The sequence below is a fragment of the Trachypithecus francoisi genome, unplaced genomic scaffold (assembly GCF_009764315.1).
Source record: "Trachypithecus francoisi isolate TF-2019V2 unplaced genomic scaffold, Tfra_2.0 Lachesis_group3, whole genome shotgun sequence".
In the NCBI taxonomy this organism is placed as follows: domain Eukaryota; kingdom Metazoa; phylum Chordata; class Mammalia; order Primates; family Cercopithecidae; genus Trachypithecus; species Trachypithecus francoisi.
Window position 1 is genome coordinate 132,537,281 of NW_022681468.1, and position 12,691 is coordinate 132,549,971.

Here is a 12,691-nt window from a genome sequence, read left to right on the forward strand (position 1 = left end):
TATAACAGATACTGTCATACCTTGGAGGTAGCATGCCATAACGTGGTTCAGTTCCTTATTAGAGGAAAGTTTCCTCGAAGCTGCATCTGCATTTACACACATTATATCACCCTCTGGAAACAGAGGTGAGTCAGGAAAGCAGATTTCCCCACAAGCACTTCTTATACTTGCAATGTAGCTCGCCCGTTAGATAGAAACACAAGGCTTCATTTTCTCTTCGCATTGATTTGGTGATTATCCCTGGTCACTGAATAGGAGAGCTTAAGGGTCACACACTGCTATGAGGAAAAGCAGCATTCACAGTCAAAGCTCTGGTGAGAGCAGCATCACAGGCCCCGGGGATGTCCCAGTGTCTGACCCTGAGCAAAATTGTGCAGCAGGCTTTGCGCCCATACTTCATGGCTGAGAATAAGGAGGAGAGGTTTCCTACAGTTGGAGGTTTTGGACAGCAACGTCTACCATGACCTCCAAAGTGAACCTGTAGGCAGGAGCCCCAGAGAGGGGGTGAGAACAGAGTCAGTGAGGGCATGGGGTGCTAATTAATGACCTTGGCATTGGAGAATGATGGTATTAGACTTTGAGAATGAGACCAGGCCAGGCACGGTGGCTCACGTCTGTAATCCTAGCACTTTGGGAGGCCGAGGCGGGCGGATCATGAGGTCAGGAGATTGAGGCTAACACAGTGAAACCCCGTTTCTACTAAAAATACAAAAAAATTAGCTGTGTGTGGTGGCAGGCGCCTGTAGTCCGAGCTAGTTGGGAGGTTGAGGCAGGAGAATGGCGTGAACCCGGGAGGTGGAGCTTGCAGTGAGCCGAGATCACACCACTGCACTCCAGTCTGGGCCACAGAGCAAGACTCCATCTCAAAAAAAAAAAAAAAAAAAGAATGAGACCAGTCAGAGAGAGGTGTGTCAGGACTGGCAGTGGTTCCAGTGGTAACACATCTGAGAGTCACTTCAAAAGTCACCCACCCTTGAGGTCATCAACTGCCTTAAGAGACATGGGAACATAGTCACTGAGAGTGAAGAGACCCACCTATGGTCACACACAGACAGGGGCCTGGAGAGAGTAGATGCCTGCTCCTTCATCTCAATCAGTCCTGTCCATTCTGAAAATGCTTCCGAGCACCAGGCATAGAGCAAGTTTGAACTCCACGCTGGGGACGTAGTGGAGAACCCTGTCTTCAGGGAGGTCAGCATCAGCTCACACACCCTGCACTGCTTTCCCATGCCTGCTGTGACCAATTACCACAAAACTACTGGCTTAAAACAGCACACATTTATTATCTCACCCCTTCGTAGTCCAGGAGTCCAGCATGGGGCTCAGTGGGGCCAAAATCAAGGTGTCAGCATGGGTGCATTCTTTTCTGGAAGCTCCTGGGAGAGCCCATTTCCTTCCCTCCCTAAGCCCCCTCCATTCCTACCACATGGCCCCCTTACTCCATCTTAAAGGCCAGCAACGCCAGGCGGATCCTTCTCGCACAGCAACACTCAGCACTGCTCTGCTGCCTCCTCTTCCTCTTTTAAGGACTTTGATGATGATATTGGCCCCACCTGGATAATCCAGGCTCATTTCCCAGCCTTAAAGTCAGCTGATTAGCAATCTTCATTCCATCTGTTAACTTCACGCCCCCTGGCTGTGTAACAACACACTTAAAGGTTGCAAGGATGGGGACCTAGACATCCCCGAGGGACCACTATTGTGCCTACTACACTTCCTGTGAGACTTCGTGACCACCTGGTTGTGGTGGGAGAAAGGCTGGGAATCCAAAAGCTCAGCAGAGCTAAATAGGTGTCGGAAGAAGAAAACTCCCCCCAGGTGATCATCCCAGGATGGAACCTTTGTGCGGTAAACAAAGCGGCCAGAGAAGGGTGGTCTAAACTTCAAGGATTTGTGTGTGCCAACCTCACCTGATCACACAGACCGTGTTTGCCAGAAAGTGGAAATGGTATGCGCGGTCAGGGAGGCCAAGTTCTCTCCCAGGGCCAGAGGCATAGTGTCTGGAATGAGCCAGAAGTTTAAAAACTAACCTGTTAGGAAATCAGCCAAGAGCAGAAAGGGCAAATCTTCCTGGTCCTGCCCCGACCCCACACCCGCTTGCATAACTCTGAGCAAGCAACTGCGAGGGTTTAGAGACCCCAGAGGACTGCCCAGTTCCAGCCAGTAGGTGGACGGTCACGGAAACTCCAACCTGAGAGGATATATTTGGACTGGAAATAGTCTCCCACCTGGTCGCCCTGTCTTTAGCGCCCTCTTCACCTCTCTGCTGCCCCAGCAGTCTTTCTAGAGGGCCAAGCAGAGCACACTCATCCAGCTGAAGCCCTGCGGTGACTTCGTGGATCCTTCACAGTAAAATCCTTGCTCCACGGAGAGTCAGGCAAGGCCCCACACACTCTCAGCCTTGCCCTTTGTGTCAGCTCGGTTTCATGAAAACACAACCATCTTTACATCTTCCAGGCCTCTGGAATGAATTCCCCTTCCTTTTCTTTCTAGAAAACTCTAAGCCACTATTCAACACCACGTACCACTTCCCCAGGATTCCCACTAGAGCTGTGTGGCTGTTGCTGCTCTCTGTTCTCAGCCAGGATTCTGCTGCGCTGAGCACCTGGAGGGCAGGAGAACTGTTGTTTCATATATGTCCCGGGCACCTCCTGAGCCTGGCTCAGTGGGCGCTCCAGAAATGTTTGTCACATGAAGAAGGATTATAAGAGGTTGGCACGCTCTGCTTTTCCAGTTCTCTTGGAATTAGGAATTTGGAAATGGAATCCGAATGAGTTTTACGAATGTCTGAAATCGGACTAAGTCCACACCTAAAAGAAAAATTACATTGGCAGGTCTGACAGATGGATGGTATTCGTGGTCACAACTAACGACCTCCTGCATTCACACCCTTGGCAATGTGAGTTTACAATGCCTCATTAAAAGGTAGAGCGTATTTTCTCACCCCTTGTACCTTGGCTGGTCTCGTGACCTGCTTTGGCCAACAGAATATAGCAGAACTGGCGATGTGTCCTTTAAGTCCAAGCCTCATGAGGCCTTTACTGCTTCTGCTCTTCTCTTAGGACCCCTGACTCCGCTGAGAGAACAAGCCTGGACTAGCCTGCTGGAGGAAGAGAACAAGCACGGGTCAGTCTGTGGAGTAGAACCAACTCTTCCTACCTGAGGCCATGCTAGACAGGCCAGCCCCCAGCCCAGCTGCCAGTGACCACTGAACAAGCCCACCTGGATTCAGCCAGCCCTGGCCCAAATCACCAAAACCACCCAGCCACCATGTAGACATGTGCCATAATAAATGATTGTTGCTTTCAGCTACTAGGTTTGGGCAAGTTTTGTTACACAGCAAAATAGATAACAGATTAGGATGGCTGATGGCTGAGAAGCAAATGAGAAATAAGTGCTTGGCTATTCTAGGAGCGGAAAGGAGGGAGTTTATTGTTTTCGTTATTAGTTTCATTCTAAGGAAAATGTTCCTTCCTCCTTTGATCTGCATACACTGTGATTGCTTTTCTTTTCTTTTTATTGAGACAGAGTTTCACTCTTGTCACCCAGGCTGGAGGGCAGTGGCACAATCTCCGCTCACTATAACCTCTGCCTCCCGGGTTCAAGTGATTCTCCTGCCTCAGCCTCCCAAGTAACTGGGATTAGAGGCACTTGCCACCATACCCGGCTAATTTTTGTATTTTTAGTAGAGATGGGATTTCACCATGTTGGCCAGGCTGGTCTCGAACTCCTGACATCAGGTGATCCATCTGCTTTGGCCTCCCAGTGCTAGGATTACAGGCGTGAGCCACTGCTCCCAGCCTATGATTGCTTTTCATTTGCTTCTTCCTGGAGTTCACTTGGGATCAAGAAGCAGCAATGGACTCCAACATAATCTTTTCCTGAGTGGAAATAATTAATTCAGTGCTTCCTGAAATAAGGAAGCCATCGGAGACCTGTTTTTTCAACCTACCTAATGAGCCTGGGATCTGTGTTCTGGATGCTGGCTTAGAAAGAGGCTGGGTACAGTGGCTCACGCCTGTAATCCCAGCACTTTGGGAGGCTAAGGCAGGAGGATCACGAGGTCAAGAGATTGAGACCATCCTGGCCAACATGGTGAAACCCCATATCTACTAAAATACAAAAAATTAGCTGGGCATGGTGGCACGTGCCTGTAGTCCCACCTACTCAGGAGGCTGAGGCAGGAGAATTGCTTGAACCTGGGAGATGGAGGATGCAGTGAGCCAAGATCATGCCACTGCACTCCAGCCTCAGGATAGAGCAAGACTCCGTCTAAAAAAAAAAAAAAAAAAAAAAAGAAAGAAGTTTTGGGCCTGGTGGAAAAGATCAGTTGAAGAAGGGTTTATTAGGGACATCAAAAATAAGAACAAAGGTAAAAGCCAACCTGATTCTGAAATTTTAACAGAGGTGGAGGTGAGATGTCAGGCCAGGGAGTCAAGGCCCTGGAATCTGAAGTGTGAGGTGGTGAGGGTCGTTTTACAGGCATCCTGAAGACCTGAGGACCTTGTGATCAACTCAGCACATCTGGAGCACATTTATGTCTGTCCCAGATGGTTTGGGCTTGCTCTAACATTCCCTCATAACTCACTGGGCCTGATTCAAGGATAATTTGGGAATTGTCTCAAAGTAAAGTTCAGAATTTTTCTTAGCAAAGGTGAGTAAGAAGGACAGAGGGGTTGTTACCATCACTGATATGTATCCACCACTCCAAGCCCAGCTCAAATCCCACTGCTTCCCTAGCCACCTAACTGGAAGATGCTCCCTCCCACAAGCAATTGCTGAGGATAGCAGGGCACATATCTTGACTGGCTTGACATGTAACTTAATGTTATCCAACTGCTAGCCTTTCCAAGGGTCCTACCTACTTCAGGTGCAAATGCTCAGCCTTTAAACTGGGCAAATAACTTTTGAGGGGCATCTTGGGAACCCAGCCACCACTTATAATGTTGCTTCCATGAGAAATGTGTTCTCTGTTCTCAGAGAAAGGCTGGGAAATGATCTTTGGTTGGGGCACCAGGCATGTCCAAGACGGGTCAGCTTTGAGCATGGGAGAAGCACATCCTCCTGGAGGACTTTTTAATTTTACTTAAGAAACACATTCACATATATTTTGCTTGATTTATGTGTCACTCCAGTTCAGTTCAAACTCCTTTAATTAGATTCTTCTCCAACCTCTGATCCAGAGGTAAACTCTCCCTTCCCTCAGCACGCTCTCAGTCTAGAAGGCTTTTTCCCCCTGACCCTTCTCAAACACAGCTATTTGCTTCCTGTGTTGCTCTGCTGTCGGAAGGGCCATAGTTTGGAATCAATATTCCACAAAGTTTGGTGGCCATATGTAATCATCCATTCTTCGTGCCTTGATCCACAGAAGACAACTTTCTGCCTCCAGAAACAGTTGTGAGACCAGGCCCAAGAGCGCACAGCCATGGAAAGCACTCCCTCCTGGGAGGGGCTGTGGAGGATGGCTGTGGAGGATGCCCAGAGGCAGATGGCAGATTAGCAGAGCAGGCCTGGGGGCAATGGCTGATGGACATTAGGCCTGACACCCCACCTCAGACTACTACTTTGCCCAGGATTTCTCTTTTCCAATTCTTCTCTTCTTGTTTATTTTCCAATAAGAACTAAATTTGGAGCTATGGAAAATTTCAAACATATACGAAAGTAGCTAGAACATACAAAAACCCCCATACACCTGTGACCCAGCTTCAGTTGTCTACTTACAGCAAATGTCATTTTATCTATTCCTCCACCCAGTTCCCTTCATCAAGATTATTTGGAAATCAATTCCAGGCATCAGATCATTTTTTTCTCTATTTCAGTGACTCTAAAAAATAAGGGCTGTGTTTTTTGTTTTTTTTTTTAAGAAAACACAATAAAAATAAATTAACAAAAACGTTTCAGTACTATCAAATATCCAGCTAGTGTTCAAATCTCCAAATCTGTCAAAAGCCACGATTATTTTTTTAATGGATTATTTGACTCCAGATCACAGAAGGTCCACATATAGCAATTGGTTGATGTGTATCTCTGAAGTCTCTTTGAATCCATAGGTTCCCCCTTGGTTCCTTTATTTTTTTTGCTTTAGAATCTGTTCTAAAGTAACTGGGTGGTTTGTCAAATGGAATTCCCTGCAGTCTGGACTGCATCCCCATGGTGTCATTTAGCCCATCGCTCTGCCTTTGTCCTTCCTGTACATTTGTACTGGAGCTAGGGGCTTGACCACAGTCAGGTTCACCCAAGACTCCTTAGGTAGGTGTGTTCCTCCATAAGAGGCACAGCATGTCCCCATGTCTCTGTTTACCATGTTAGTGGTGGTTGCTGCTTACTGCCTAGATCCTTAACTCACAGGAGTTGACCTTGGTTTTCGCTTTTTTTTTTTGAGACGGAGTCTCGCTCTGTCACCCGGGCTGGAATGCAGTGTCGTGATCTCAGCTCACTGCAAGCTCCACCTCCTGGGTTCCCACCATTCTCCTGCCTCAGCCTCCCGAGTAGCTGGGACTACAGGCACCAGCCACCACACCTGGCTAATTTTTTGTATTTTTAGTAGAGACGGGGTTTCACCACGTTAGTAGGGATGGTCTCAATCTCCTAGCCTTGTGATCCTCCCACCTTGGCCTCCCAAAGTGCTGGGATTACAGGCGTGAGCCACCATGCCCAGCCTGGTTTTTGCTTTTAAAAGTAAAATATAATGCCTACACTATAAAATTCACCATTGTAAAGTATACAATTCAGTGGTTTTTAAAGTATATTCACAAGGTTGTACAACCATCATCACCATCTAACTCCAGAACATTTTCATCACCCTAAAAAGAAACTCTGTTGGCATCATGCCTTAACCTCCCTTCTTCCCAGGCCCTGGCAACCACTAATCTACTTTCTGTCTCTACGGATTTTCCTATTATGAAATTTTCATATAAAAGGAATCATTTGTGGTATTTCATGGCTGGCTCCTTTCATTTAGTATAGTGTCTTCAAGGTTCACTCATGTGGTAGCATGAATCAGTACCTTATCTGTTTGTATTGCCAAATAATATTCAATTGTGTGGATCGACCACAATTGGTTTATCCATCCACCAGCGATGGACATTTGGGTTGTTTCTGCTTCTGGCTACTGTGAATAACACTGCTATGAACGTTTGTGTACAAGTGCTTGCATGGATGTGTGTCTTCATTTCTCTTGAGCACAGCCCCTGGAGTGGAACTTCTGGTTCATGTGGCAGCTCTACGCTTAATCTTTTGAGGAAGTGCCAGGCTGCTTTCCACAGCGGTTGTCCCATTTTCTATTCCTACCAGCACTGTAAGTGGGTTCCAATTTCTCCACATCTGGGCCAACACTTGTTATTGTTGTCATTTTGATTACAGTCCTTCTAGTGGTACCCATGGTTTTTGAATCATTGCCTAGCCAAGCTCAAGCTGTGCACACACAGGAGTACAGCTCAAATACACAGTATTTCCAAGGCAGGTAGCTCTGGCCTGCACCTGCTACTAGAGAGAAAAAAATTACACACACGCTGTCACCTCTCACACACACTCATACATACTCTCTCCACACACACACACTCATACAAGCACGGTCCCTACCCTGTTGGTGTGCTGCAGGGAATCAAAGTAGAGTAAGGCACAATCCCTGCCCCTGAGGAGCTCAAGGTCAGTCCAGGAGACATGGCCTGGAGTTTCCACTGGTAGGAACAGAGGCCCCTCCAGCAGCTCAGGTACAAGGGAAGGTTTTCTGTGAAGTCGCCCAGGGGGTCTCACAAGTGAGGACCTGATGGAAACCAGCCCGTCCTCAGAAGCAGGGTCTCTCTCTACCCTGTTTGTCCCCCTCACTGTCTTTCCTCTGCTGCCTAGCTTCCTCAGTTTACCCCCAGCCCCTGCCCCCCAACCCCGGATTCTGACTGACAAGTGACTGTGACTTGGCCTGGCCCTTGCCCCCAGCACCAGCCGCCCTCACCCAATGGTGCAGCCTCCATGTCTCAATTCCACATTCTGCAGTGAGCACAGGTTTCCGCACCAGGCCCCAAAAGACCTTTGAGGGGTTCTGCTTGATCGGGATCCCTTGATTCAGTCATCCGTGGCCAGGGAGAAGAGCAGGAGCCTGCAGAAGGAGAGAGAACCGGCCGGGCGTAGTGGCTCATGCCTGTAGTCCTAGCACTTTGGAAGGCTGAGGCAGGCAGATTACTTGAGCTCAGGAGCTCAAAACTACCCTGGGCAACACGGTGAAACCCCGTCTCTACTAAAAAATACAAAAAAATTAGCCGAGTATGATGGTGGGCGCCTGTAGTCCCAGCTACTCAGGAGGCTGAGGCAGGAGAATTGCTTGAATCAGGGAGACGGAGGTTGCAGTGAGCCAAGATCGCGCTACTGCACTCCAGCCTGGGCAACAGAGCAAGACTCCGTCTCCAAAAAAAAAAAAAAGAAAAGAAAAGAAAAGAAAAGGAAAAAAAAAAAAAAGAGAGAGAGAACCTTCCAGCATAAGTGGTCAGGGCGAACACAGCCACATCAGAGGTAGTGGGGTCTGAGCCAGGCCTTCAACCACAGGGAATCAGAAAGAGAAGAGCGCTTTCTACTCCAAGCACAAAGGTGGGACATGACAAGGGGTTTCAGGACCCCGCAGGTGAGAAGGTTTGGAGTGAATCAGAAGCGGAGGAAAGCAGAGAGGTGGCCTTTGTCTTGTTGATCCAGGTCTTGATTGTTAAGCTGGAGAGCACCGGCCCAATAAAATGTCTGTCGTTTTCTAAGGTACTTTTAGCTACAAAGACCTTTTGTTTCCACATCAAATATCACCCAGAAGCTTCCTGTATGAGTCCGAGAAAAGCAGGATGGCTCTGGTCACAGCAGAGGTGAGGACAAAGTCACTGGCCCAGGACCCCTCATCTCTTCATCATTACCCCAGAGCTTCCTGCAGTGACTCTCCCCAGTTCCTAGGTCCTGTGGAACAGTGACAACCGCTGGTGGGCGACGGGGAGCTAGGGAAGGGTTTTCTGCAGGAGAGTGACGGGGCAGAGAGGCAGACACAAGTGTGAGCACCTGGGCCACAGATATGGAGCCACCTTGAGAAGGAAGAGGAAGCAGCATTTGAGCAGTTTGAAGATAAAAGGAGAAGCCAAAATAACAGAGTGGTTCTGAGCCTGGGGGTCTGGGGTCTGGATGTCAGGCAGGGGATGCAGTAGGTGAGGAGAGTGACAGCTGCTTTTTAGACATGCTAAGTTGATGGTAATGGCAAGCAAAAAAAAAAAAAAAAAAGGTTACCAGCTGGCCACAGTGGTTCACACCTGTAATCTCAGCATTTTGGGAGGCCGAGGAGGCAGGATCACTTGAACCCAGGAGGTTGAAGTGAGCCGAGATCGTGCCACCACACTTCAGTCTGGGTGACAGAGCGAGACCTTTTCTCAAAAAATAAAAATAAGCTGATCTCAGTGGCTCATGCTCGTAATCCCAGCACTTTTGAAGACCGAGGCAGGAAGATTGCTTGAGTTTAGGAGTTCAAGACTGGTCTGCGCAACATAGTGAGACCCTGTCTCTACTAAATTGTTTTTTCTAATTAGCTGGGCATGGTGGCACAAGCCTGTAGTCCCAGCTAGTTGGGAGGCTGATGTGGGAGGATCACTTGTACCCAGGAGTTCAAGGCTGTAGTTAACTGTGATCGTGCCACTGTACTCCAGCCTGGGCAACAGAGTGAGACCCTGTCTCAAAAAATAAATAAAAATAAAAATAATGTTTTCTAAAAAAGGTTACCCCATACACTGCTGAGCTCTGAACAAAAGTGAGGTCACAGCAGCTGCCCAAAGAAGCAAAACAAGGTGAGCTTTCAGAGAGGCCCCACTGTCTCAGGAAGGGGGCAGGCAGCCTAGGCTTTTCTTGATTGGGATGAAGAGGTTTAAGGCCCAACACAAAGTTGGAGTTAATTAAATCATACCAAATTACGGTAGAACCTCATTGTTTCAATGTTGGTTCATTTAAAGTAGCAACTATTTCTTTTTTTCTTTTTATCTTTTTTTTTTGAGAGGGAGTTTCACTCTTGTCACCCAGGCCAGAGTGCAATGATGCAATTTCGGCTCACTGCAATCTCCACCTCCCGGGTTCAAGCGATTCTCCTGCCTCAGCCTCCAGAGCAGCTGGGATTACAGGTGCCCCCCACCATGCCTGGCTAATTTTTGTATTTTCAGTAGAGACAGGGTTTCTTCATGTTGGCCAAGCTGGTCTCAAACTCCTGACCTCAGGTGATCTGCGCACCTTGGCCTCCCAGAGTGCTGGGATTACAGGCATAAGCCACTGTGCCTGGCCAAAAATAGCAACTATTTCAAAGCCACTGCTAGTCCCCAACCAACGAGACACCTTATTACTGTTTAATGAAAGTGGTGAGATAAGCCGGACCTGGTAAATGCAAAGACCAGCAGGGGTTGGAGAATTTTTCTTTTTGTTCTTTGGATATCAAATTAATAAGGTTTTATTGTAGGAGAAGTTGAGGTACCCATATGCAGTGATGCCAGAACATTGCCTGCCAAGTAATATTGCTCTAAAGTAGTTAATTTTTCTCCCTGGCCTGGGAACCTAATACATTTAGAGCTGTAACTTCTAGAGGTCCCCCGCTCCACCCGCCCAAAATATTTCCTTTGCGTGTTAGGAGAATCTAGTCAGTCTACATAAAGCCAATTTTTGAAAAAGTACTATTCAGTCCGTCAACTATTTATTTTAAAAACAGTTAGTAGTTAACTATTGTTTTCAAAATAGAGGACCGGACTGGGCTCGGCGGCTCACGCCTGTAATCCTAACACGTTTGGGAGGCCAAGGTGGGTGGATTGTTTGAGTCTAGCAGTTTGAGACTAGCTTGGGAAACACAGCAAACCCCATCGTCACAACAATAAAAAATAAATAAAAATTAGAGCACTGGCCAAGTGTGGCCTCTCATGTGAGGTCATGGGTCAGCCTGGCCTCTGATCCAGCACTGAGTGGGAAGCACAGGTGGGACCTGGCTTCCTACAGGCCTGCCCCATCCCCTGCCCAGATGCAGCATTTGTTCCTGCCCACAGGGGTCTTCAGCCCCTGCTCCGGGTCCTTGTCAATTTCACTGTGGCTGCAGGGGCCTGGGGGTCACCTCGCCATCTGGCTGGCCTTGCCCAAGTCCCTGGGGTTGACTGTACTTGTTTCTGACGCTTCCATGAGAGCTCAGCTGTGGCTCAGGGGCCAGCCACGTCTGCTCATTTATCTTCCCAAATTGGAGTCCCTGCCAGAGCCCGGCTTTGGTGAGCACGGGCCAGTCCCATCTAGAAGATGGGGGACTCTCTCAGGAGGATGACTGTCACTTTTAGGCCACATACAGTTTTGTAGAAACAAATGAACCTGTTTGCAATTTGAAAATTCATTATCTTCCCTTTTGGTGCAAAGAGCTACTTTAAGAAGACAGGTACAGATTATTCTGGGAAAAGGGATTTATCACTGAAAGAAGCTGTCTTAGCTCCCTCTCTCCTCATTGCCTCTTCCCTGTCAGCCTGCGCAACGCAGGCTGTTCAACTGCTGGGGCTGCCGTCATGAGGGAACAGTTGGGGTGACTGAGCAGCAGTGCCACAAGTCTGAGATCAGGGGCCGACAGGGTTGGTCTTTCCTTGGTTTGTAGATGCGGTCTTCTGTGTCTTCACGTGGTCCCCGCTGTCCGTGCGTTGCGCCCTGATCTCCTCTTATAAGGACACCAATCATATTGGATTAGAGCCCATTCCCAGGACGTAATTGTTCCCTTAACTCTTTTCCTGTTTAGCCCAAGAACACTCACCAGCAGCTCTTGCAGCTGCAGCATTTACCCAATTTGGTCACAAAACATTTCGCTTTTATTATTTTCGCTTTGCTCTAGTGTATCAACTTTGGAAACAAAAGACATCAATCTGCGTATAGCATTCTGTCTTTAGCAGTGGCACTTCCATTTAGAAAATAGAGTAATTCTTGATGGCTGAAAATGTCAAATCCGAGAAAACGTGGCATTCCTACGTGATCGTTCTCAAACAGTTGTTGGCCAAAGATTCATTTGATGAATCTTGTTTTTCTGAAATAGATGATTCTGATAATTGAGATGATTTTGATGTTAGTTCTGTTTAGAAATAACTCCAAGAACAGTTTTTAAATTTTACTTTGACATCAAAAATCAGTCAGGTTTATGTAAAATTAAATGAGCTCTGGCCAGGTATGGTAGCTCATGCCTATATTTTGGGAGGCTGAGGTGGACAGATCACTTGAGGTCAGGAGTTTGAGACCAGCCTGGGCAACGTGGCAAAATCCTGTCTCTACAAAAACTACAACAACAACAACAACAAAAATATTACCCAGATGTGGTGGTATGTGCCTGTGGTCCCAGCTTCTCCGGAAGCTGAGGCAGGAGAATCATTTGAACCTGGGAGGCAGAGGTGAGCCGAGATCGTGCCATGGAACCCCAGCCTGGGCAACAGAGCAAGATTCTGTCTCAAAAAAAAAAAAAGAAAAAGAAAATGAAATGAGTGCTGGCAGTGGGCTGCACGTTTTTTTTTTTTTTTTTTCTAAACAGGAAAAGGATTAATTATTTCTTTCAAGAACCTAGCACCAAATACAGTCACATTCTGAGGTGCTGGGGGTTGGGACTTCAACATATGAATTTTGGAGGGGCACAAGGCATCCCATGACACATGTGGGAACCGGTATAATCTCTACAGAGACTAGAATTTAGATT

The 12,691-nt window shown here is 47.6% G+C and overlaps 1 long non-coding RNA gene across 1 annotated transcript; it reads right to left on the reverse strand.

Moving 5' to 3' along the window:
- Positions 1-916: 916 nt before the first annotated feature.
- Positions 917-8,186, reverse strand: LOC117070598. Its single transcript, XR_004431975.1, has 3 exons — positions 7,952-8,186; positions 2,954-3,103; positions 917-2,810 (listed from the first exon to the last, which is right to left on the reverse strand). It is a non-coding gene; the product is annotated as an uncharacterized LOC117070598 (long non-coding RNA).
- Between the last annotated feature and the right edge of the window lie 4,505 nt (positions 8,187-12,691).